This window comes from Tursiops truncatus, chromosome 9, assembly GCF_011762595.2.
Source record: "Tursiops truncatus isolate mTurTru1 chromosome 9, mTurTru1.mat.Y, whole genome shotgun sequence".
NCBI lineage: Eukaryota > Metazoa > Chordata > Mammalia > Artiodactyla > Delphinidae > Tursiops > Tursiops truncatus.
This window is the reverse complement of record NC_047042.1, coordinates 32,228,425-32,254,638: the sequence shown is the minus strand read 5'-3', so window position 1 is coordinate 32,254,638 and position 26,214 is coordinate 32,228,425.

The window sequence follows — 26,214 nt, the reverse complement described above, 5'->3', positions numbered from 1 at the left end:
ATAGAATTACCATATGATCCAGCAATCCCACTACTGGGCATATACCCAGAGAAAACCATAATTCAAAAAGACACATGCACACCAATGTTCATTGCAGCACTATTTACAATAGCCAGGACATGGAAGCAACCTAAATGTCCATCAACAGATGAATAGATAAAGAAGATGTGGTACATATATACAATGGAATATTACTCAGCCATAAAAAGAGATGAAATTGAGTTATTTGTAGTGAGATGGATGGACCTAGAGCCTGTCATACAGAGTGAAGTAAGTCATAAAGAGAAAAACAAATATCGTATATTAACACATATATGTGGAACCTAGAAAAATGGTACAGATGAACCTGTTTGCAGGGCAGAAATAGAGTCACAGATGCAGAGAACAAACGTATGGACCCCAAGGGGGGAAGTGGTGGGGGGAGTGGTGGTGGTATGATGAATTGGGAGATTGGGATTTACATATATACAAAAATATGTATAAAATGGATGACTCATAAGAACCTGCTGTATAAAAAATTAACTTAAAAAAAAAGGGGAGACACTGAGAAGATGGCAGAAGAGTAAGACGCGGAGATCACCTTCCTCCCCACAGATACCTCAGAAATACATCTACACGTGGAACTGCTCCTATAGAACACCCACTGAATAGTGGCAGAAGACCTCAGACTTCCGAAATGGCAAGAAACTCCCCACGTACCTGGGTAGGGCAAAAGAAAAAAGAAAAAACAGAGACAAAAGAACAGGGACGGGACCTGCACCAGTGGGAGGGAGCTCTGAAGGAGGAAAGGTTTCCACACACTAGGAAGCCCCTTCACTGGCGGAGAATGTGAGTGGCGGAGGGGGGAAGCTGCGGAGCCACAGAGGAGAGCACAGCAACAGGGGTGCAGAGGGCAAAGCGGAGAGATTCCCGCACAGAGGAGCAGTGCTGACCAGCACTCACCAGCCCGAAAGGCTTGTCTGCTCACCCGCCGGGGCGGTCGGGGGCTGGGAGCTGAGGCTCAGGTTTCCTTCGATCGCAGGGAGAGAACTGGCAGGGTGAACACAGCCTGAAGGGGTTAGTGCACCACGACTAGCCGGGAGGGAGCCCGGGAAAAGGTCTGGAGCTGGCGAAGAGGCAAGAGACTTTTTCTTGCCTTATTGTTTCCTGGTGCGCAAGTAGAGGGGATTAAGAGCTCTGCTATAAGGAGCTCCAGAGATGGGCGCAAGCTGTGGCTATCAGCGCAGACCCCAGAGACGGGCATGAGACTAAGGCCGCTGCAGCCGCCACCAAGAAGCCTGTGTGCGAGCACAGGTTACTATCCACACCCCCCTTCCGGGGAGCCTGTGCAGCCCACCACTGCCAGGGTCCCGTAATCCAGGGACAACTTCCCCGGGAGAACACACGGCACGCCTCAGGCTGATGCAACGTCACGCCGGCCTCTGCAGCCACGGCCTCACCCCACATCCATACCCCTCCCTCCCCACGGCCTGAGTGAGCCAGAGCCCCCGAATCAGCTGCTCCTTTAACCCCATCCTCTCTGAGCGAAGAACAGACGCCCTCAGGCAACCACGAAGCAGAGTTAGGGGCAAATCCAAAGCTGAACCCCAGGAACTGTGCGAACAAAGAAGAGAAAGGGAAATTTCTCCCAGCAGCCTCAGGAGCAGCAGATTAAATCTCCACAATCCACTTGATGTACCCTGCATCTGTGGAATACCTGAATAGACAACGAATCATCCCAAATTGAGGAGGTGGACTTTGGGAGCAAGATATATTATTTTTTCCCCTTTTCCTCTTTTGCTGAGTGTGTATGTGTATGCTTCTGTGTGAGATTTTGTCTGTATAGCTTTCTTTCACCATTTATCCTAGGGTTCTGTCCATTCATTTTTTTCTTTTTTTTTTTTACTTTTGAAAAAATTTTTCCTTAATTATTGTTTTTTATTTTATTTTATCTTACTTTATTTTGTATTATTTTATTTTATCCTCTTTCTTTCTTTCTTTCTATTTTTTCTCCCTTTTATTGTGAACCGTGTGGATGAAAGGCTGTTGGTGCTCCAGCCAGGCATCAGGGCTGTGCCTCTGAGGTGTGAGAGCCAACTTCATGACACTGGTCCACAACAGACCTCCCAGCTCTACATAGTAGCAAATGGTGAAAATCTCCCATAGATCTACATCTCAACACCAAGACCCAGCTTCACTCATCGACCAGCAAGCTACAGTGCTGGACACCCTATCCCAAACAACTAGGAAGAGAGGAACACATCCCCATCCATTAGCAGAGAGGCTGCCTAAAATCATAATAAGTCCACAGACACCCCAAAACACACCACCAGACGTGGACCTGCCCACCAGAAAGACAAGATCCAGCCTCATCCACCAGAACACAGACACTAGTCCCCTCCACCAGGAAGCCTACACAACCCACTGAACCAACCTTAACCACTGGGGACAGACACCAAAAACAATGGGAACTATGAACCTGCAGCCTGTGAAAAGGAGACCCCAAACACAGTAAGATAAGCAAAATGAGAATACAGAAAAACACACAGCAGATGAAGGAGCAAGGTAAAAACACACCAGACCTAACAAATGAACAGGAAATAGGCAGTCTACCTGAAAAAGAATTCAGAATAATGATAGTAAAGATGATCCAAAATCTTGGAAATAGAATAGAGAAAATGTAAGAAACATTTAACAAGGACCTAGAAGAACTAAAGAGGAAATAAGCAATGATGAACAACACAATAAATGAAATTAAAAATACTCTAGAAGGAATCAATAGCAGAATAACTGAGGCAGAAGAATGGATAAGTGACCTGGAAGATAAAATATTGGAAATAACTACTGCAGAGCAGATTAAGAAAAATGAATGAGAAGAACTGAGAACAGTCTCAGACAGCTTTGGGACAACATTAAACACACCAACATTCGAATTATAGGGGTCCCAGAAGAAGAGAAAAAGAAAGGAACTGAGAAAATATTTGAAGAGATTATAGTTGAAAATTCACTAATATGAGAACGGAAATTGTTAATCAAGTCCTGGAAGCACAGAGAGTCCCATACAGGATAAATACAAGGAGAAACATGCCAAGACACATATTAATCAAATGATCAAAAATTAAATATAAAGAAAACATATTAAAAGCAGCAAGGGAAAAACAACAAATAACACACAAGGGAATCCCCATAAGGTTAACAGCTGATCTTTCAGCACAAACTCTGCAACCCAGAAGGGACTGGGAGGACATATTTAAAGTGATGAAGGAGAAAAACCTACAACCAAGATTACTGTACACAGCAAGGATCTCATTCAGATTTGATGGAGAAATTAAAACCTTTCCAGACAAGCAAAAGCTGAGAGAGTTCAGCACCACCAAACCAGCTTTACAACAAATGCTAAAGGAACTTCTCCAGGCAGGAAACACAAGAGAAGGAAAACACCTACAATAACAAACCCAAAACATTTAAGAAAATGGGAATAGGAACATACATATCGATAATTACCTTAAATGTAAATGGATTAAATGTTCCCAGCAAAAGACACAGACTGGATGAATGGATACAAAAATAAGACCTGTATATATGCGGCCTACAAGAGACCCACTTCAGACCTAGGGACACATACAGACTGAAAGTGAGGGGATGTAAAAATATATTGCATGCGAATGGAAATCAAAAGAAAGCTGGAATACCAATTCTCATATCTGACAAAATAGGCTTTAAAATAAAGACTATTAGAAGAGACAAAGAAGGACACTACATAATGATCAAGGGATTGATCCACGAAGAAGATATAAAAATTATAAATATTTATGCACCCAACATAGAAGCACCTCAATACGTAAGGCAAATACTAACAGCCATATGAGGGGAAATCGACAGTAACACAATCATAGTAGGGGACTTTAACACCCCACTTTCACCAATGGACAGATCATCCAAAATGAAAATAAATAAGGAAACACAAGCTTTAAATGGTCCATTAAACAAGATGGACTTAATTGATATTTATAGGACATTCCACCCCAAAACAACAGAATACACATTTTTCTCAAGTGCTCATGGAACATTCTCCAGGATAGATCATACCTTGGGTCACAAATCAAGCCTTGGTAAATTTAAGAAAATTGAAATTGTATCAAGTATCTTTTCCGACCACAACGTTTTGAGATTACACATCAATTACAGGAAAAAAATCTGTAAAAAATACAAACACATGGAGGCTAAACAATACACTACTAAATAACAAAGAGATCACTGAAGAAATCAAAGAGGAAATCAAAAACTACCTAGAAACAAATGACAATGGAGACATGATGACCCAAAACCTATGGGATGCAGCAAAAGCAGTTCTAAGAGGGAAGTTTATAACAATACAATCCTACCTTAAGAAACAGGAAACATCTCGAATAAACAACCTAACCTTGCACCTAAAGCAATTAGAGAAAGAAGAACAAAAAACTCTCCCAAGTTAGCAGAAGGAAAGAAATCATAAAGATCAGATCAGAAATAAATGAGAAAGAAATGAAGGAAATGATAGCAAAGATCAATAAAACTAAAAGCTGGTTCTTTGAGAAGATAAACAAAATTGATAAACCATTAGCCAGACTCATCAAGAAAAAGAGGGAGAAGACTCAAATCAATAGAATTAGAAATGAAAGAGGAGAGGTAACTACTGACGCTGCAGAAATACAAACGATCATGAGAGATTACTACAAGCAACTCTGCCAATAAAATGGACAACATGGAAGAAATGGATATCTTAGAAATGCAAAACCTGCCGCAACCGAACCAGGAAGAAATAGTAAATATGAACAGACCAACCACAAGCACTGAAATTGAAACTGTGATTGAAAATCTTCCAACAAACAAAAGCCCAGGACCAGATGGCTTCACAGGCGAATTCTATCAAACATTTTGAGAAGAGCTAACACCTATCCTTCTCAAGCTCTTCCAAAATATATCAGAGGGAGGAACACTCCCAAACTCATTCTACAAGGCCACCGTCACACTGATGCCAAAACCAGACAAGGATGTCACAAAGAAAGAAAATGACAGGCCAATATCACTGATGAACATAGATGCAAAAATCCTAAACAAAATACTAGCAAACAGAATCCAACAGCACATTAAAAGGATCATACACCATGATCAAGTGGGGTTTATTCCAGGAATGCAAGGATCCTTCAATATATGCAAATCAATATACGTGATACACCATATTAACAAATTGAAAGAGAAAAACCATATAGTCATCTCAATAGATGCAGAGAAAGCTTTTGACAAAATTCAGCACCGATTTGTGATAAAAACCCTGCAGAAAGTAGGCATAGAGCAACTTTCCTCAACATAATAAAGGCCATATATGACAAACCCACAGCCAACATCGGCCTCAATGGTGAAAAACTGAAACCATTTCCACTAAGATCAGGAAGAAGAGAAGGTTGCCCACTCTCACCACTCTTATTCAACATAGTTTTGGAAGTTTTAGCCACAGAAATCAGAGAGGAAAAGGAAATAAAGGGAATCCAAATTGGAAAAGAAGAAGTAAAGCTCTCACTGTTTGCAGATGACATGATACTATACATAGAGAATCCTAAAGATGCTACCAGAAAACTACTAGAGCTAATCAATGAATTTGGTAAAGTAGCAGTATACAAAATTAATGTACAGAAATCTCTGGCATTCCTATACACTAATGATGAAAAATCTGAAAGTGAAATTAAGAAAACACTCCCATTTACCATTGAAACAAAAAGAATAAAATATCTAGGAATAAACCTACCCAAGGAGACAAAAGACCTGTATGCAGAAAATTATAAGACACTGATGAAAGAAATTAAAGATGATACAAATAGATGGAGAGATATACCATGTTCTTGGATTGGAAGTATCAACATTGTGAAAATGACTCTACTACCCAAAGCAATCTACAGATTCAATGCAATCCCTTTCAAACTACCACTGGCATTTTTCACAGAACTAGAACAAAAAATTTCACAATTTGTATGGAAACACAAAAGACCCCGAATAGCCAAAGCAATCTTGAGAACGAGAAATGGAGCTGGAGGAATCAGGCTCCCTGACTTTAGACTATACTACAAAGCTACAGTAATCAAGACAGTATAGTACTGGCACAAAAACAGAAATATAGATCAATGGAACAGGATAGAAAGCCCAGAGATAAACCCACGCACATTTGATCACCTTATCTTTGATAAAGGAGGCAAGAATATACAGTGGAGAAAAGACAGCCTCTTCAATAAGTGGTGCTGGGAAAACTGGACAGGTACATGTAAAAGTATGAGATTAGAACACTCCCTAACACCATACAGAAAAATAAGCTGAAAATGGATTAAAGACCTAAATGTAAGGCCAGAAACTGTCAAACTCTTAGAGGAAAACATAGGCAGAACACTCTATGACATCAATCACAGCAAGATCCTTTTTGATCCACCTCCTAGAGAAATGGAAATAAAAACAAAAATAAACAAATGGGACCTAATGAAACTTAAAAACTTTTGCACGGCAAAGGAAATCATAAACAAGACCAAAAGACAACCCTCAGAATGGGAGAACAGATTTGCAAATGAAGCAACTGACAAAGGATTAATCTCAAAAATGTACAGGCAGCTCATGCAGCTCAATAACAAAAAAACAAACAACCCAATCCAAAAATGGGCAGAAGATCTAAATAGACATTTCTCCAAAGAAGATATACAGATTGCCAACAAACACATGAAAGAATGCTCAACATCATTAATCATTAGAGAAATGCAAATCAAAACTACAATGAGATATCATCTCACACCGGTCAGAATGGCCATCATCAAAAAATCGAGAAACAGTAAATGCTGGAGAGGGTGTGGAGAAAGGGGAAGCCTCTTGCACTGTTGGTGGGAATGTAAATTGATACAGCCACTATGGAGAGCAGTATGGAGGTTCCTTGAAAAACTACAAATAGAACTACCATACATCCCAGCAATCCCACTACTGTGCATATACCCTGAGCAAACCATAATTCAAAAAGAGTCATGTACCACAATGTTCATTGCAGCTCTATTTACAATAGCCAGGATATGGAAGCAACCTAAGTGTCCATCAACAGATGAATGGATAAAGAAGATGTGGCACATATATACAATGGAATATTCCTCAGCCATAAAAAGAAACGAAATTGAGTTATTTGTAGTGAGGTGGATGGACCTAGTGTCTGTCATACAGAGTGAAGTCAGAAAGAGAAAAACAAATACCGTATGCTAACACATATATATGGAATCTAAAAAAAAAAATAAAATAAAAGGTCATGAAGAACCTAGGAGTAGGACGGGAATAAAGACACAGACCTAGTAGAGAATGGACTTGAGGATATGGGGAGAGGGAAGGGTAAGCTGTGAGAAAGTGAGAGAGTGGCATGGACATATATAGACTACCAAACATAAAATAGCTAGCTAGTGGATGGCAGCCGCATAGCACAGGGAGATCAGCTCGGTGGTTTGTGACCACCTAGAAGGGTGGGATAGGGAGGTTGGGAGTGAGAGAGACGCAAGAGGGAAGAGATATGGGAACATATGTGTAACTGATTCACTTTGTCATAAAGTAGAAACTAACACACCATTGTAAAGCAATTATACTCCAATAAAGGTATTAAAAAAAAAGATTTTATATGGCACATACAACAACAAACTTGGGGGCCCTCCTGAAATTTTGTCTACCACAGCACCTTAAACTGTTCAGTTTACCTTCAATTAATTATATAACGTAAACGCTAGAGTAAGAACCTTGCACCAGTAACTTATTTGTATTATTGTGTCATTGGTGTATGCATTTCAGTATTGCATATATTATAAAGCCCACTCTGCACCATGTTACTGTTGCTTAAACCTGTCGATGATATTTTAAAGATATTTAAACAAAAAGAACAATAATTGGTTTATATGTTCCCCCCCCACACACACACACAAAACTGTACATTCAGGGGACCAGATAATTTACATCACCTCCATGCTTTGGAATGTGATGCAGCTGTGGAGGAGAGTGAAGCAGAGCTGAATAAACACACAGCGAGATGTGCAAGATGTATAACTCAATGAGAGAAACCATTTGGGAAGCAGAGTATGTACACACGCACATGCACGCACACACACACCATGTACACACACACACCATGCGCATCTAGCGCACATAGAAAAATGTCGGGAAGAACACACACCAGGTTTTTAACAGTGAACACATCTTAAGAGTCAGGTTTTGGGGTAGGGATAGCAAGCTCTCATTTTTTATTTTATATACTTCTATATTTTTTAAATGACCATATTGTATAAATTTGTATTTTTAAAATGTAAAAAATGTTTACGTTATATACTTGTATTTGTAATAATGGAATTGTGGCTATGTAAAAATAAAAAAGGAATATGGCTGCCATATAAGTGGGTAAAAAGAATTCATATCCAATTTTTAACAAAATACTGGATTCTGAGCATTGGCTACCATGTTATCATAAACCCCATGGAAACAGCAGATACACGGAAATCCACACCCATTTCATAGGCTCTTCTTCACAAATCTTCCTTTGATGCTCATGAGAAAGGTTAGAGCCATGGCAGGAAACCAGTGAAAGCTTCACTTTTGATGCAGGTATAGAGGAGGGGACTGATCACCGCTGCTGGAAGGACAGGAAGCCCTGCTAAGACTCTGCTTTTCTACTGACAGAAGTCTTAAGCTAAAAGGATTAGAAAACCCCAAGCCAAATAAATAATAAATCAATAAATTGAAACAAAACACACACACACACACACACAAACACACACAACTAGAAACTTCACATTAAAACTTCTAAAAAGCAGAGGAAAAGGAAATCCCGAAGGCAGCCAGAGAAAAAAGACACATTACATACTCTTAGTCAGTTTGGGCTGCTATAATAGAATACCATAGACTGAGTAACTTAAACATTTATATATCAAAAGTTCTGGTGGCAGATCTGGTGTCTGGTGAAATCCCACTTCCTAGTTTGCAACTGGCTGTCTTCTTGTTGTATCCTCACGTGGCAGAGACAGTGAGGGCAAGCTCTTGTGTCTCTTATTTGATCACCATTCCCATTCATGAGGGCTCCTCACTCACGACCTAATCCCCTCCCAAAGGTCCCCACTTCGTAATACTGTTATATGGAGGATTAAGATTTCAACATATAAACTGGCGGCAGGACACATTCAGTCCATAACTCATGCAGAGGAAAAAAGATAAAAATTACAGCAGGCATATCTTCTTTATCTTTGGCTAATATGCAGACCAAAGGGCCAGACAACAACAACAGCAAGAACAACAAAAAAACCTGTTAGCCTAGTTTCTATGCCCAGAAAAAAAATTATGTTTCAAGAATGAAGGATAAACATTCTTTTTTAGAACATTCAATACCAACAGATCTGTATTATGGGAAATGTTTGAGAAGATTTTTAAGGCAGAAAGAATATGAGATCAGACAGAAATGTGGATTTACATAAAGAAAGAAAGATCTCCTGGAACAATTAAAGGTAAACATAAAAGTTATATTTTTCTTATTTTTGATCACTCTAAAAGATCATCATAAAGAAAAATAGTAGCAACAATGTATTTGGAGTTTATAGCATATATGAAAGTAAAATGACAATAGTATCACAAAAGATGGGAGGAGGATGTGGGAGCTTACAGTTGCAAAGTTCTTATATCACACACAAAGCAGTATAATATTATTTGAAAGTAGATTGTCATTAATTAAAGGCATATGTTATAAATTCTAGGAAGACTACTAAGAAATAGTTTAAGGATCTATAAATAATAAGTCAAGAGTGGAGATAAAAATGGAATATAAAAAATATTCTACTAATCTAAACACAGGGGAAAAAAGGAAACAAAAAAATGCATGGAACAAATAGAGAACAATTAGCAAGATGGTAGATTTTAACTTAACCATATCAACACTTTACAAGTAAATAGTCTAAATACATTGGAGGACAGAGATTGTAGGTTAGACAAAATAGCAAGACCCAATTGCTGTCTTTCTGTAAGGAACTCGTTTTAACTATAAAGACATCTAGTTTAAAGATATACTATTCAAATACTAATCAAAATACTCTCATTTTTAAACAAATTTCAACACCCTGGAGGTAAACATTATTTGATATTGGTTGATCCTTTTGGGAATATAGCCTGATTTATGTTTATTAAATCAAGAAGTAAAAAATTTTCCCTAAACCTCTGACTTTCTTTCCAAAGTTATTGTCAAGAGATGCCTGCTAGCACTTCAAAAGAGAACCAAGGCTAATAATAACTCTGCAGTTTTCTAATGAAAATTGGGTCCACATTTAGCTCTGGACTCAATCACTTTTCTTTCATCAAAATAGGAATAGATGACCTTTCTTGTGTTAATGTTAATTCAAACACTTATTAACAAGACCTCACAAAACAGAGTGTATTAAACATATATTGTTAAGTTTCTATGTGCCTCTTCTGCTCGTGCAATTTTGCTTCCAGATTACACTGTATGTTATCATCTTTCTACTTCTCCTCTTTCTTGTGGAATTGAAACTTTCTAATGGATGATCTACTTGTCACTCTACAAGCTTTCTTCTTTTTTTTTTTTAATAGTTTATGTTTCACCTTTTCAGCGTTCAATAACATAAAGACAATTTTTAAAACACTTTGATTCTGTCATATCAAGGTATTGCCTATAAAATAATTCATCTGATGACCCTTTCTAAAATATAAAAACCAAGCTGTCTCTCTTTTGGGGAAATCTCTCACCACAAGAAATGCCAACTTATTTTTATTATCTTCTGCCCTAAAAACTATATATTAGAATGTCTAAAATTTCGATTTGAAGCCTAATAACACCTCGGGATAAGTAAGTAATGTTATGCAACAAAGAAGAGTTTGGTGCCTCCAATTTCTATTTACTAACTTACATTGTAACAAATAGAAATCTTTGTCTTAATAAAGGCCCTGAAAATGGGAATCCTAGGGTTAGGGGAAAATATTACAAATCTAGTTAATCTCCTTATTTAATTGCCTTTTCTTAAAATCATTAAATACTGAAATTTAAGTTTTAAAAAGAGGCGCACAAATATAAACCAACTGATTTCTGTCTTTCCATAATTTCAAAACATAACTGAACTAACAAAATCAAAAAGTGAAGAAGATGAATTGGATTAAGAACTGCTTAGATATTATAAAAGTTATGTAAAGTGTGGGCTAAAAATAGCTACTCAATGAACTAATTGATATCCTGAACTCATTAGTTGAAGTTATTACCAGGGGTTTTAACTGGAGTGGATTCTTCTGCTTATGGAAGGAAGCCTTGTCAGATGAAGACCAGCTCAGTGGCGAGCAAACTGGTAACAAGCTATGAGACCTTTCATTTTTGAGACTGATTTGTCTCATGAACACTATTAGTGAATGGACAGTTGCCATCTAAGTATTGTGCAGTTGCTTATGGGAAATAAATCATCACAGTTTAGTTTCTAATAGAAGTATTTCTCATACTTCATAAATTGCCACCACCATTAATGCCCTTGTTAAAGCATCAGTAAATTGAATCCACCTGAGACTGGTGTAGGAGGATGTTCCCTTTAGGGCTGATCCATTTCAGATTGCTGTTTTTGTTATTTTTACAGAGACAGAGACAGAATTTCATTCCCATTAAAAAATAAGTTCATATCAAGGACTGTGTGGGCTACTGTTGTTTATCCTGCAGTACTGTCATTGACATTTCTTTCTGAGGAAAAAATTAGCCCAGATTGTGTCTTACTAGATGTTTGTTAGAGATGTTATATAACCTTTATCATGAAATTTGAAAGAATGGTATAGATACTTATCTTTAAAAGTTATTAATTTAAATACCATGTTGTCTAAAAACTGAAGGATAGATTGAGTGACCTTAAGTCTTTCAACAAAAATTTCATGGCTTAATTAAAACCTACATACATTTGGTCCCTATCTGTCAGTTCAGATGTAGAGGAAAAAGTATAAACAATGCATAATTGAATGAATAAGTGGTATTTTCAGTCATAGTCATAGTTTCCATATCTGTCATATCTACAGTCTTCCATACTAGAGGAATGATCTTAAAGAGACACTTTACCTTACAAGCCCCTATTGTATGTTTGGGAACTAATCTCACCCAAAGGGATGGACCTATTGTTTCCAAATTATTTTGAGACATTAGGTTTCATGCTAGGATCTGTATATTGGGTTCTTTTGGAAGCCCAGATCACCTAGAATTAACTAGAAGAAGTTATTAGTCAGAATATTTTAAGTTATAGTATTATATTAATCCTGAAATCTCAGGTTTAGACTTGTTACTCACTTGGAACTCTCATCAACTTAGCTTCTTGAACTTTTGAAATCCAGTAGTTTTAGATAACAATCTCGCTGTAACCATTATCCTGAGTTTTCTGTTAACCTTTTCTTTATAGATTTTTGCACATATTTTTCACTAAACTGTATGTTTTTTTAGATTTTTCATGTATTCTTCTGCAACTTGCTTTTTTGATTGAACATTTTCTTTTTAGATTCATTCATGACAATTCATGTCACTGTAGTTCAGTTCCTTTCACTGCCATTTAGTAAGCATTTCATTCTATGAATATTCTCAATTTATCCATTCTGTTGTTAAAGAATATTTGAGATATTTCTAAATTTTGGTCCCTGGAAACAAATACTATTATGAATGCTGTATATGTGTAAGAGATTAAGGTTTAGGAAGGGAATTGCTGATAATGTATACTGTTTGCCAGAGTGATTCATCTCTCTCACCTGCAGTGTATGAGAGTTCCCATTACCATCACTTGCAATGCTCCATATGGACAGTTCTTTAATTCTCACCAGTCTGCTTTGTGTAAAACTGTATCTTAGAATTTTATTGGCCATTTTCCTGATTTCTTATAAAACTGAGCATATTTTCCTGAAAACAAATTTATTTAAAGTGTTATGATCGAGTTATATAGAGAATTATTTATGGAGGGAAGTATCTACCTGAAATATGGTGGAAGTAGGGGAATCTCAGGGAAGGCTGTTTGGATGAGGTGTCAGTTTTGAACTGTATCTTGTATAATGAAGTCAGCCAAGTAAAAGCAGATTTGGGAGAAAGGCAGGAGGGTGCTGGAGGGAATAGTGTGTGCAAAAGCTATGATGACATTGAATATCAAGATACACAGATGTCAAAAGTTGATTATGTTAGTGTTGAGAAAGTGACAGGAAAGCGGACCAAGGCCAGATCATGATGAAAATTGCATGTGGTGCTATGGACTTTGATTTTTTTCCTGAAAACAATGTGGAGCTTTTGAAGAACTTTAAGTAGAGCTAAGACATAATAATCTTTGCAGTTTTAAAAAGATTGCCTTGTAATCAAAATTGAATATAAATTGGAGAAGAACAAGAGAACTAGCCCAATATGGAAGGGACTACAGTAAGACAGGCAGGAAATTACAAAATCCTAAAGAAAAGCAGTATTAGTAGGATTGAGAGAAAAAGTCAGGTTCAATAGATTTTGAGGATAGAACTGACAAAGTCTGGCAGCGGATTGTAAGTGAAGCATGAAGGAAAGGGAAGAATTTCTCAAGTTATTCTCAATTTTCTGAATAATTGCCAAAAACAAATTGGTTGAGAATGTTTAGGGCATTGAAAATTTTGATGCAGTTTTGAGATTCCTTCACACATCAACATCCAAAAAGAGATGTACAGAAAGATATAGTGTCTTAAGAGAGAGATTGAAATGCATATTTGGAAATTATGGCTCATGAGTGGAATTGGAAACCATGGGTCAGATTTTTATCTAGAACAGTGGTTTTTAAAGTGTAATCCTGATACCTCTACTTGACCTACAGTGGTTTGCAGTGAGTCTGTCCATATGAAAGGACAAACAGAAGAAAACTCTATTCACATGCATCTCACAAAATTGATGTATAAGATTAATTATTTAAAATATTTGTTTATGATCCTGTATATAGAAAACCCTAAAGACTCCACACATAAACTACTAGAACTGGTAAACGAATTCAGCAAGATAGCAGGATACAAGATTAACATACAGAAATCAGTTGCATTTCTTTACGCTAACAGTGAAATATCAGGAGGGAATGTAAGAAACAGTACCTTTTAAAATTGCACCCCAAAAAATAGAATACTTAGGTATAAACCTGACCAAGGGGGTGAAAGACTTACACACTGAGAACTATAAAACATTAATAAATTGAAGATAATTCAAAGAAATGGAAAGATATCCTGTGCTCTTGGATTGGAAGAATTAATACTGTTAAAATGGCCATACTACCCAAAGCAATCTACAGATTTAATGTGATTCTTATCAAATTACCCAGGTCATTTTTCACAGAACTAGAACAAATAATCATAAAATTTATATGGAACCATAAAAGACCTAGAATTGCCAAAGCAATCCTGATGAAAAAGAACAAAGCAGGAGGCATAACCCTCCCAGACTTCAGACAATACTACAAACCTACAGTAATCAAAACGCTGTGGTATTGGCACAAAAACAGGCATATGGATCAATGAAACAGAATAGAGAGCCCAGAAATAAACCCACACACCTATGGTTGATTAATCTTCGACAAAGGAGGCAAGAATACATTAGTACAATGGGAAAAAGACAGTCTCTTCAGCAAGTGGTGTTGGGAAAGTTGGACAGTGGCATGTGAATCAATGAAGTTAGAACACACCCTCTCACTATACACAAAAAATAAAGTCAAAATGGATTAAAGACTTAAACATAAAACATGACACCATACAGCTCCTAAAAGAGATCACAGGCAAAACATTCTCTGACATAAATCATACCAATGTTTTTTTAGGTTCTCCCAAGGCAATATAAATAAAAACAAAAATAAACAAATGGGACCTAATCAAACTTAACAAGCTTTTGCACAGCAAAGGAAACCATAAACAAAATGAAAAGACAGCCTACAGAATGGGAGAAAATATTTACAAATGATGCAACAAACAAGGGCTTAATTTCCAAAATATACAGACAGCTCATACAGCTCAATGATGAAAAAACAAACGACCCAATCGGAAAATGGGCAGAAGACCTAAATAGACATTTCTCTAAAGAAGACATACAGATGGCCAATAGGCACATGAAAAGCTGCTCAGCATCACTAATTATTAGAGAAATGCAAATTAAAACTACAATGAGGTACCACCTCACACCAGTCAGAATAGCCATCATTAAAAAGTCTACAAACAGCAAATGCTGGAGAGGGTGTGGAGAGAAGGGAAACCTCATACATTGTTGATAGGAATGTAAATTGGTGCAGCCACTATGGAAAACAGTATGGAGGTTCCTCAGAAAACTAAAAATAGAATTACCTTATGATCTAGCAATCCCACTCCTGGGCATATATCCAGACAAAACTCTAATTCAAAAAGATACCTGGACCCCTATGTTCATAGCAGCACTATTCACAATAGCCAAGGCATGGTAACAACCTAAATGTCCAGCAACAGATGAATGGATAAAGAAGATGTGGTACATATATACAATGGAATACTACTCAGCCATAAAAAAGAACAAAATAATGCCATTTGCAGCAACATGGATGCAACTAGAGGTTAGCGTACTAAGTGATGTAAGTCAGAAAGAGATGGACAAATACCATATGATATCACTTATATGTGGACTCTAAAATATAACACAAATGAACCTATCTACAAAACAGAAACAGACTCATCAACATAGAGAACAGACTTGTGGTTGCCAAGGGGGAGGTGGTTAGGGAAGGAATGGAGTGGGAGGTTGGGGTTAGCAGACATAAGCTGTTATATATGGAATGGATAAACAACAAGGTCCTACTGCATAGCACACGAAACTATATTCAGTGTCCTCTGATAAACGATAGTGGAAAAGAGTATTGAAAAAAGAATGTGTATATATGTATAACTGAATCACTTTTCTGTACAGCAGAAATTAATACAACATTGGAAATCAACTACAATAAAAAATATTTAAAGACTGAGCATTATTCTCACAGAAATTCCATTACATGTTTAATAACTCCTGCTTTTGCATATTTTATAAAAGCTGCATTAGTAAGTTTATCTCTGAAAATACTTTCATGTTATTTTTTAATATCTATTATTTTGCATTTTAATCAGTACCGTGGTGCTTTATCCCCATCTCAAAAATAATCCAATAGTGCCTCATTGAAGCATAAAAGTAAGATGGCAATAGCAACAAATCCAACAACTCAGAATAATTTAATAAAGAAAGATAAATAACGTAGCCCTCCAGTGAAATCTAAATATGAGTCTTCCTGGGCAGAGGAAAATGAATATAGAGTGGAGTGGTTTCACATAAGGAACTGAAAAAGAAAAGTGCATGTGGGAAATGCCATTATGGATAACTGAATGTTGCATTTTATTGTACAGGCATTCCATTTACCTCATCGTCTATAATGAAGCTTTGACAAAAAATAACATGAATTCCTCTACACTTTTGCTTCATTTTCTAAGAAAAGTACAGTTTCCCTCAAGTAAGCCAATTTAGTTTTTCCAGAACAATTGAATAATATTTTCCAATATAAAACTGATAAATTGTATCACTTAAACCAAAACTAACAAGACATCCTTCAACATGGCAGACTTCACAGCAAAAACAGGCACAAGTCATACTGTTGCTAATGGGCTAGTAAAAATAGCCACAAAAATTAATAATATACATTTTGCTTAGCAACAAAACAAAACAAGTTTCGTCAGAAATCTTTGCCACATGACAATGATGGATGTTGTCCAACATAAATAGCATAATTTTTTTATTGAGGTATAGTTGATTTATAATATTATATTAGTTTCAGGTTTACAATATAGTGATTCAAAATTTTTATAGATTTTACTACATTTAACGTTATTATAAAATATTGGCTATATTCCCTGTGTTGTATAACATACATTTGTAGCTTATTTATTTTATACGTAATAGTTTGTGCCTCTTAATCCCCTACCCTAATCTTGCCCTTCCACCCTTCCCTCTCCCCACCAGTAACCACTACTTTGTTCTGTGAGTCTGTTACTATTTTGTTACATTTATTCATTTGTTTTACTTTTTTTAGATTCCACATATAAGTGATAACATGCAGTATTTGTCTTTCTGTCTGAATTACTTCAGTAAGCTTAATAACCACCTGGTCCATCTGTACTGTTGCAAATGGCAAAATTTCATTAATTTTTTATCACTGAGTAGTACTCCAATGTGTGTATGTATGTATGTGTATATATATATACCACTTCTTTATCCATTCATCTGTTGAAGTACACTTAGGTTACTTCCATATCTTGGCGATTATAAATAATGCTGCTATGAACATTGGGGTGCATGTATCTTTTCAAATTAGTGTTTTCATTTTCTTCGACTATATAACCAGGAGAGGAATTGCTGGATCATATGGTAGTTCTATTTTTAGCTTTTTGAGGAAACTCAATACTGTTTTCCACAGTGACTGCACTAGTTTCCATGCTCAGAACAGGGTACAAGGGTTACCCTTTCTCCACGTCCTCACCAATATTTATTATTTGTGACCTCTTTGATGATAGCCATACTGTCAGATGTGAGGAGATATCTCATTGTGGTTTTGATTTCCATTTATCTGATTATTAAACATGTTGAGCATCTTTTCATGTGCCTTTTGACCATCTCTATGTATTATTTGGAAAAATGTCTATTCAGGACTTCTGCCAACTTTTTCATTGGGTTCCTTGTTCTTTTGATGTTGAGTTGTATGAGCTGTTTATATATGTTAGATATTAACCCCTTATTAGTCATATCATTTGCCAATATTTACTCTTATTTCATGGGTTGTCTTTTCATTTTGTCAGTGGTTTCCTTTGCTGTGCAAAAGCTTTTAAGTTTAATTAGGTCCCATTTGTTTTCTTTGCCTTAGGACACAGATCCAAAAAAATACTGCTATAATATATGTTAAAGAGTGTTCACCCTATGTTTTGTTCTAGAAGTTTATGGTTTCTGGTCTTATATTAAGGTCTTTAGTCCATTTTGAGTTTATTTTTGTGAATGGTGTGAGAAAGTGTTCTAATTTCATTCTTTTGTCCAGTTTTTCCAGCATTACTTATTGAAGAGACTGTCTTTTGCACACTGTATATTCTTGCCTCATCTGTTGTAGATTAATTGACCATAAGTGTGTAGGTTTATTTCTGGGCTCTCTATTATGCTCCATTTATCTGTTTCTGTTTTTGTGCTGGTACCATACTGTTTTGATGACTGTAGCTTTGTGGTATAGTCTGAAGTCAGGGAGCCTGATTCTTCCAGTTCTGTTCTTCTTTCTCAAGATTGTTTTGGCTATTCAGGGTCTTTTGTGTTTCCATACAAATTTTAAAATTATTTGTTCTAGTTCTGAGAAAAATGCCATAGGTATTTTGATAAGGATTGCATTGGATCTGTAGATTGCCCTGGGTAGTATGGTCATTTTAACAATATTAAAATGAACATGAACATAACGTATTTCAGTCCATGAACACAGCATATTTTCCCATCTATGTTGTCTTCAATTTCTTTCAGCAGTGTCTTATAGTTTTCCAAGTACAGGTCTTTTACCTCCTTAGTTAGATTTATTCCTAGGAATTTTGTTCTTTTTGATGTGATTGTAAATGAGGTCATTTCCTTAATTTCTCTTTCTGATAGCTTGTTGTTAGTGTATACATATGCAACCAATTGCTGTATATTAATTTTGTATCTTATAAGTTTACCAAATTCATTTATGAGCTGTCATAGATTTTTGGTGGCATCTTTAGGGTTTTCTATGTATAGTGTCATGTCGTCTGGAAACAGTGACAGTTTTACTTCTTCCTTTCCAATTTGGATTCCTTTTATTTCTTTTTCTTGGCTGATTACTATGGCTAAGACTTCCAACGCTATGTTGAATAAAAGTGGTAAGAGCGGGCATCCTTATCTTACATGTTAGAGGAAATGTTTTCAGATTTTCACTGCTGAGTATGGTGTTAGCTGTGGGTTTGTCATATATGGCCTTTATTATGTTGAGGTGTGTTCCTTCTATACCCACTTAGTGGAGAGGTTTTGTTTGGTTTTTTTAATCATAAATGGATGTTGAATTTTGTCAAACCCTTTTTCCATATCTATTGAGATCGTCATATGGTTTTTATTCTTCAATTTGTTAATGTGGTGCATCACATTGATTTGTTGTTATTGAACCATCCTTGCATTCCTGGGATAAATCCCACTTGATCATGGTGTATGATCCTTTTAATGTATTGTTGGATTAAGTTTGCTAATATTTTGTTGAGAGTTTTTAAATTTATGCTCCTGTGATGTCAACCTGTAACATCTTTTGTGTGTGTGTGATATTTTTGTCTGGTTTTGGTATGAGGGTGATGCTGGCCTTTTAGAATGAGTTTGGAAGCAGTCCTACCTCTGCAAGTTTTGGCATAGTTTGAGAAGGATAGTGTTAAATCTCCTCTAAATGTTTGGGAGAATTCACCTGTGAAGTCATCTGGTCCTGGACTTTTGTTTGTAGGGAGTTTTTTTATTACTAATTTGATTTCATTACTGGTAATTGGTCTGTTCATACTTTATTTCTTCCTGATTCAGTCTTGGGATATTGCATTTCTAAGAATTTTTCTTTTTCTTCTAGGTCGTCCATTTTATTTGCATATATTTGTTCATAGTAGTCTCTTATGGTATTTTGTGTTTCTGTGGTGATCGTTGTAACTTCTTTTTCATTTCTGATTCTTTTGATTTGGATCCTCTTTCTTTTTTTCTTGATCAGTCTGACTAAAGGTTTATCAATTTTGTTTATCTTTTCAAAGAACCAGCTTTTAGTTTTATTGATTTTTAAAATTATTTTCTAGTCTCTATTTCATTTGTTTCTGATCTTTATAATTTCTTTCCTTCTACTAACTTTGTGTTTTGTTTGTTCTTATTTTTCTCGTTCCTTTAGGTGTAAGGTTAGGTTGGTTGGTTGTTTGTGGGTTTTCTTGAGATTTTTCTTGCTTCCTGATATAGGCATGTGTTGCTATAAACGTCATTCTTAGAACTGCTTTTGCTATGTCCCAAAGATTTTGGGTCATTATGTTTTCATTTTCATTTGTCTCCAGTTTTGTTTTGTTTTTAAATTTCTTCCTTGATTTCATCAGTGACACATTGGTTGTTTAGTAGCGTTTTGTTTAGTCTCCATGTGTTTGTGTTTTTTACATTTGTTTCCTGTGATTTACTTCTGATCTCACAGTGCTGTGGTTGGAGAAGATGCTTGATATGACATCAGTTTTCTTAAATTTACTGAGGCTTGATTTTTTGGCCTAGCATGTGATCTGTCCTGGAGAATGTTCCATGTGCACTTGAAAAGAATGTGTATTCTGCTGCTTTGGGGTGGAAAGTTCTGTATTTATCTATTAAGTCCATCTGCTCTACTATGTCCTTTAAGGCCAGGGTTTCTTTATTGATTTTCTGTCTGAATGATCTGTCCGTTGATGCAAGTGGAATGTTAAAGTCTGCTACTATTATTGTGTTACTGTCAGTTTCTCCCATTATGTCCATTAATATTTCCTTTGTACATTTAGGTGCACCTTTGTTGGGTGCATATGTACTTACAATTGATATATCTTCTTCTTAGATTGATCCCTTGATCATTATGTAATGTCCTTCTTTGTCTCTTGTTACAGTCTTTGTTTTTTTTGTTTTTGTTTTTTTGCGGTACATGGGCCTGTCACTGTTGTGGCCTCTCCCGTTGCGGAGCATAGGCTCTGGATGCGTAGGCTCAGCGGCTGTGGCTCACGGGCCCAGCTGCTCCACGGCATGTGGGATCTTCCCAGACTGGGGCACAAACCCATGTCCCCTGCATCAGCAGGCGGACTCTCAACTACTGCACCACCAGGGAAGCCCTACAGTCTTTGTTTTAAAGTCTATTTTGTCTGGTATAATTATAGCTACCCCAGCTTTCTTTTGATTTCCATTTGCGTGAAATACCTTTTCTATCACCTCACTTTCAGTCTGTGTGTGTCTTTAGATCTGAAGTAAACATCTTATAGGCAGCATATACAGCATAAAATTTTGAAAAACATTATAATTTGGTGAAGTAGCCAGGTACAGAATACAAAGTATTTAACTGATAAAGTAGGCACAACCCATCAGAACAGATGACAACTATAAGCAAGTGATACAGAACTACTGATGTGTGTTAGCTTGCATCCTAGCAGATATTTTACTTTTCTACTCTATAGAGTATGAATCATTTCTTGATAATTGCCTGATACATCTATGGAGGAGATGTGCTTGACAGTTTTTTGTTGTTTTTTGTCATTAAGTGCCTTGGCATTCTGTTTAGAACTTTTGTCCCAAGATTAGTCTGGACACTGTTCTCCTTAACAGGCCTAATTAATCAATAGATAGGTTAAAAATTCAGAACTTTATAAGGTAGACATCATCAGAAGCATTTTCAAAGTAACCTTTTATCTACTCAAAATAATTTTAAGTCATTAATCAGTTTTTACCCACCCTGGTTTCTCAGCTGTCTGCTCTAAGTTTCCTTGATTTGAATCACTCATGTTTCCATTAATAGAGTTGCCTTTTCTTAGAAGGAAAAAACAGAAAGTAGTTTGTGTCAAGCTTCATGGACTTAATTAGATCTTCTTCACCAAATTTAATAACCTACCTCTCTCTTTTATTTATATCTGAGGTGACTGAAAGAGATGACAACCAATTACAACCATTACAACTTTTACTTTCTCATTTGGGGCACTGGAAGACATTTCCCCTATGTTCTTTAACAGAAATATTACAAAACAGTTAGTATGCAAAATTTCTCATGATATGGAAAAAGATAATAGCCTGAAGAACACCTCATACATCTATTCCATCCTTATTATGTATGTAACATACATAAATGATGTTTTAGCAAGGAAATGACTCAGCCCTATGGTTCCACCTTTTCCTTCTTGGGTTTGTCATATTCATCTTCTTCCAGAAGAAATGAGGATCATTCAATGGCAAATGGGGTCATTGCAAGGCAGAGTTACCAAAAGATCCCCTGGCTCACCATGCTAATGGAGAAGAGAGCTGTGTTTTGTTTTATTTTAATTATTTATTTGAAAACCATGATATGGACTGGAAAGTGTTTGATAGGCATCCATGACATGTGCAACAAGAAAGGATATCGGTACATAAATAAAAGGTTCACCCAAGAGCAAATCCCTAGGCTGCTTTCTCAATAAAGAAGAGCTGGAAGGTATGTCTCCAGATCTTAATTCATAGTTAAGGGAAATAATGAAAATTGTGAATGGGATCAAAGTTTAGCCTGTTTTCAGCATGCTGAGCAAAGAGATGGATAGCAATTTCAAGGCTCTGCTTTTTTACATTTGAGTACACTGGCTTTTGAGAGGACATGAGAGATGAGATAATAAGCTCTCCTCATGACTTGACAAAACAAGTAAAGCCCATTTCTGTGATTTTAAAGGTTTTGTTGATGTGGTATAACTCTGCAACTTACTCTCAATTTTTTCAGCAATAATATACACCTACTATTATTATTATTATTAATTAGAGAAAGCCAACATAGTAACATGTTAACAATTGGTTAATCTAGGTGAAGATTAAATGGTTATTCATTGTACTTTACTTGTGACTTTCACATACTTTTTAATTTTTGAAATTAAAAAGTTGAGGAAAAAACTCATGAGCTCAAAACGATTGGTGTCTGTTAAACATCCCTAATCAAGGTTCTATGATGCTTTATTCTTTGACTTAATCATATTTCCATTGAGGGCACATTGTATACTAGAACAGGCTATTTTGGTGCACTTTGTGATTGGGATGTACTGTAGAATGGGGCAGGAGCCTCTAACTGTAGCCTGGTTACTTTTTAGAGTGGATCCAGATTTTAACAGAAAATTCCAATTGAGCTTTTTTTTTTTAATATTTATTTATTTGTTTGTTTGCACTGGGTCTTAGTTGTGGCAGGCAGGCTCCTTAGTTGCCGCTTGCCGGCTCCTTAGTTGTGGCACATGGGCTCCTCAGTTGTGGCATGCGAATTCTTAGTTGTGGCATGCATGTGGGATGTAGTTCCCTGACCAGGTATTAAACTCAGGCCCCCTGCACTGGAAGCGCAGAGTCTTAACCACTGCACCACCAAGGAAGTCCTCAATTGCACTTTTGTGAATACAAAAACCATAGATTATTTTTGCCCTTTTTTCAGAAAACACAAAATTTCAAGTACAGTGCACACAATTAGGTCAAATATGAACAAATGCAAAGTAAATACTCATAACTTTCTTGTTATGTAAATAAAAATCAGTCAAATGTGCAAACATATATACTTAGAATAGCCTTGGAAGAGTAAAAAGAAGCTGGTATTGGTCTTGCCTCCAGAGAAGGAAATTGAGTAGCTATAAAACACTATCACCTCCTTGATGCTTTTGTATTACGTGAATGTAAAGAATTAAAAAAATAATTAAAAACAAAGAAAAAATAGTAGATCACCACTGTGCCAGAGGCCCACAAAATCAAAATAAAAGTGTAGGCAGCTTTTATGAGGCTTGAGGCTTATGTAATTTGCCGAGAGGGGAGGGGCACTTTAAGGAAAGGTATACAAATTTACACATGAATGTAAATATCATGAAAAATTATAAAACCTTACAAATTTTATGATGCTAAGAGATAATACAAATATTTCTAAATCTAAAGATATTATAATATTTTAATTAAGTGCTGATCTTAGTCAGTTTGGGCTGCTCTATATTAAAATACCACAGACTGGGTAGCTTATAAACAGCAGAAATTATTTCTAACAGTTTTAGAGGCTGGGAAGTCCAAGATCAAGATGTCAGCATGGTGGACTTCTGGTGAGAGCCCTCTTACTGGTTCATAGCCAGCACTTCCTGACTGTGTCCTCACATGGTAGAAGGGGCTAGAGAACTCTGTAGGATCTCTTTCACAGGAATACTAATCCATTCACAAGGGCTCCACCCTTATGACATAATCAGCACCCAAAGGCCCACCTCTTAATACCATAACAGTGGACATTAGGATTTCAACATATGAATTTAGAGGAGATGCAAGTATTTAGACTGTACCAGTGTCTCTCACATCTTTAACTTACTTAACTATACACAGAAGTAATTATCAACCTCGTATATATATATATAGCCCATTAGACACATACCAAATGTGTCCCCAACTCAACTTCCTTTTAGCAGGTTCCCCCAAAATGCTCACAACCACTCCAAAAATATGCAATAAAACAGCAAGTGTGAAGAAGGGAAGTCTGAGTGGAAAGAGACAGCCATATTGACCAATTATAATTAAAATAATTTCTGGATATTTATACAAGTTGATTGTTGGGAGCAACCGAATGCCAGAAGTTATATCGATGATAATTGATCCCCAAAGAGAATTCTATAGTGAAAATAGAACTGAAATATGAGTTCAAAGAGAATAAGGAACAATTGCTGGCTACTGAAGAAAATCTTGTTCATGTATTTTAAATGGATAATGATGGTATCAAATCTGTGTGGTATTTAATCTTTTATACTTTTAAACATGCTGTAAACGTTTTAATTTTAAAATGCCATAGTTAAAGTATGCTAAAAATTACATGCTTTAAAAATTTTTAAACTTCTCATGGAAATTCTTAGGTATTAGTTTTTAAATGTTCAAGGAGCATGATTTTTCCAAATTATTTTAGGACGTACATGAACAAAAATGTCTAAAGACCAGTGCCCTAGGTTCTGTAAGCTTTTAGCCTGTACAAAGCAATTCATTGGTAATCTGTCAACCTGGATAAAACTAGTTCCCCAAAGAAATTTCACAGAGCCACAAGTTAACATTTTATGCACTTCATTAGTAGGATTAAAATTTAGTGGGATAAAATTGTCCTCCCCTTAAAGAAACTTTTGAATGTCTTTTATTATGCCAAATTAGAACCCTATGGAATATATACCTCCCAAAGTAAAAGGTAGGGAAGTTTGTTCCTCTTGTTACACAGGTATGATCCATAACATATCAATTTTATTTTCCATTCGATGTCCCCAAAGTAAAGAGTCAAATTTAGCACTGAATTTAAATAGTTTCCATTATGCCAGGTTTCCTAACACCTAATTATTCTTTGGTCACCTCAGTTGTTACTTACATTGTACCTACTTTATTTATCTTAATGATTTTATGGTTTTATTGTACCTATGAGTGAATGGATTGCTTTCTTTCTTTTACCTTTAACTCACCCACTTTTTAAACAAATAATACACAAACTAGCTTGGATAAATTCAGTTGAACTAAGGAAATCATCAGCCTGAAACAAAGAGAATTGAAATGTTCAGTTTAGATGATGGTATTACTAACAGCTAGATACAGTCATAAGAGTTCCAAATTAGCACTGTATTTCTTTTTTTTTTCTTTAACATCTTTATTGGAGTATAATTGCTTTACAATGGTGTGTTAGTTTCTGCTTTATAACAAAGTGAATCAGTTATACATATACATATGTTCCCATATCTCTTCCCTCTTGCGTCTGCCTCCCTCCCACCCTCCCTATCCCATCCCTCTAGGTGGTCACAAAGCACCTGAGCTGCTCTCCCTGTGCTATGCGGCTGCTTCCCACTAGCTCTCTACTTTACATTTGGTAGTATATGTAAGTCCATGCCACTCTCTCACTTTGTCCCAGCTTACCCTTCCCCCTCCCCGTGTCCTCAAGTGCATTGTCTACATCTGCGTCTTTATTCCTGTCCTGCCCCTAGGTTCTTCAGAACCATTTTTTATCATTGTATTTCTTAAATAGAAACTTAAATGACTAAAATTATTACATTTTTCTCTTCTGACTGATAATTCAATTAATTATTCCTATTTTGTGACCAAAAATTATGGGATTAGAATTAAGGCAAATGGGAAAATTATCAAAAAGGAAGCAGTAGCCACCTAGACACATGTTATGATTTTTTTAAATTAATAACAATAAGCCAAAATTATAGTTAGCAGCCCCGTCTTAGTAAATTCAAGAAAGAAATTACCCAGGAAGTAACTATATTATCAAACAGTAAATGGTATTAAGTTCTAAAATATTTTGCAGAGCTACTTAAATACAATCAGAGTTATATTTACAAAACATTACAGAGGCTCTTTCAATTTAGGAAATGAATATATTTGTGATAAGCCCTTTGAAGGTAATATTTCATATAATGAATTGATTCCCTTTATTTAAATTATTTGTTTAAATATGTATTTGTGAGACAAAA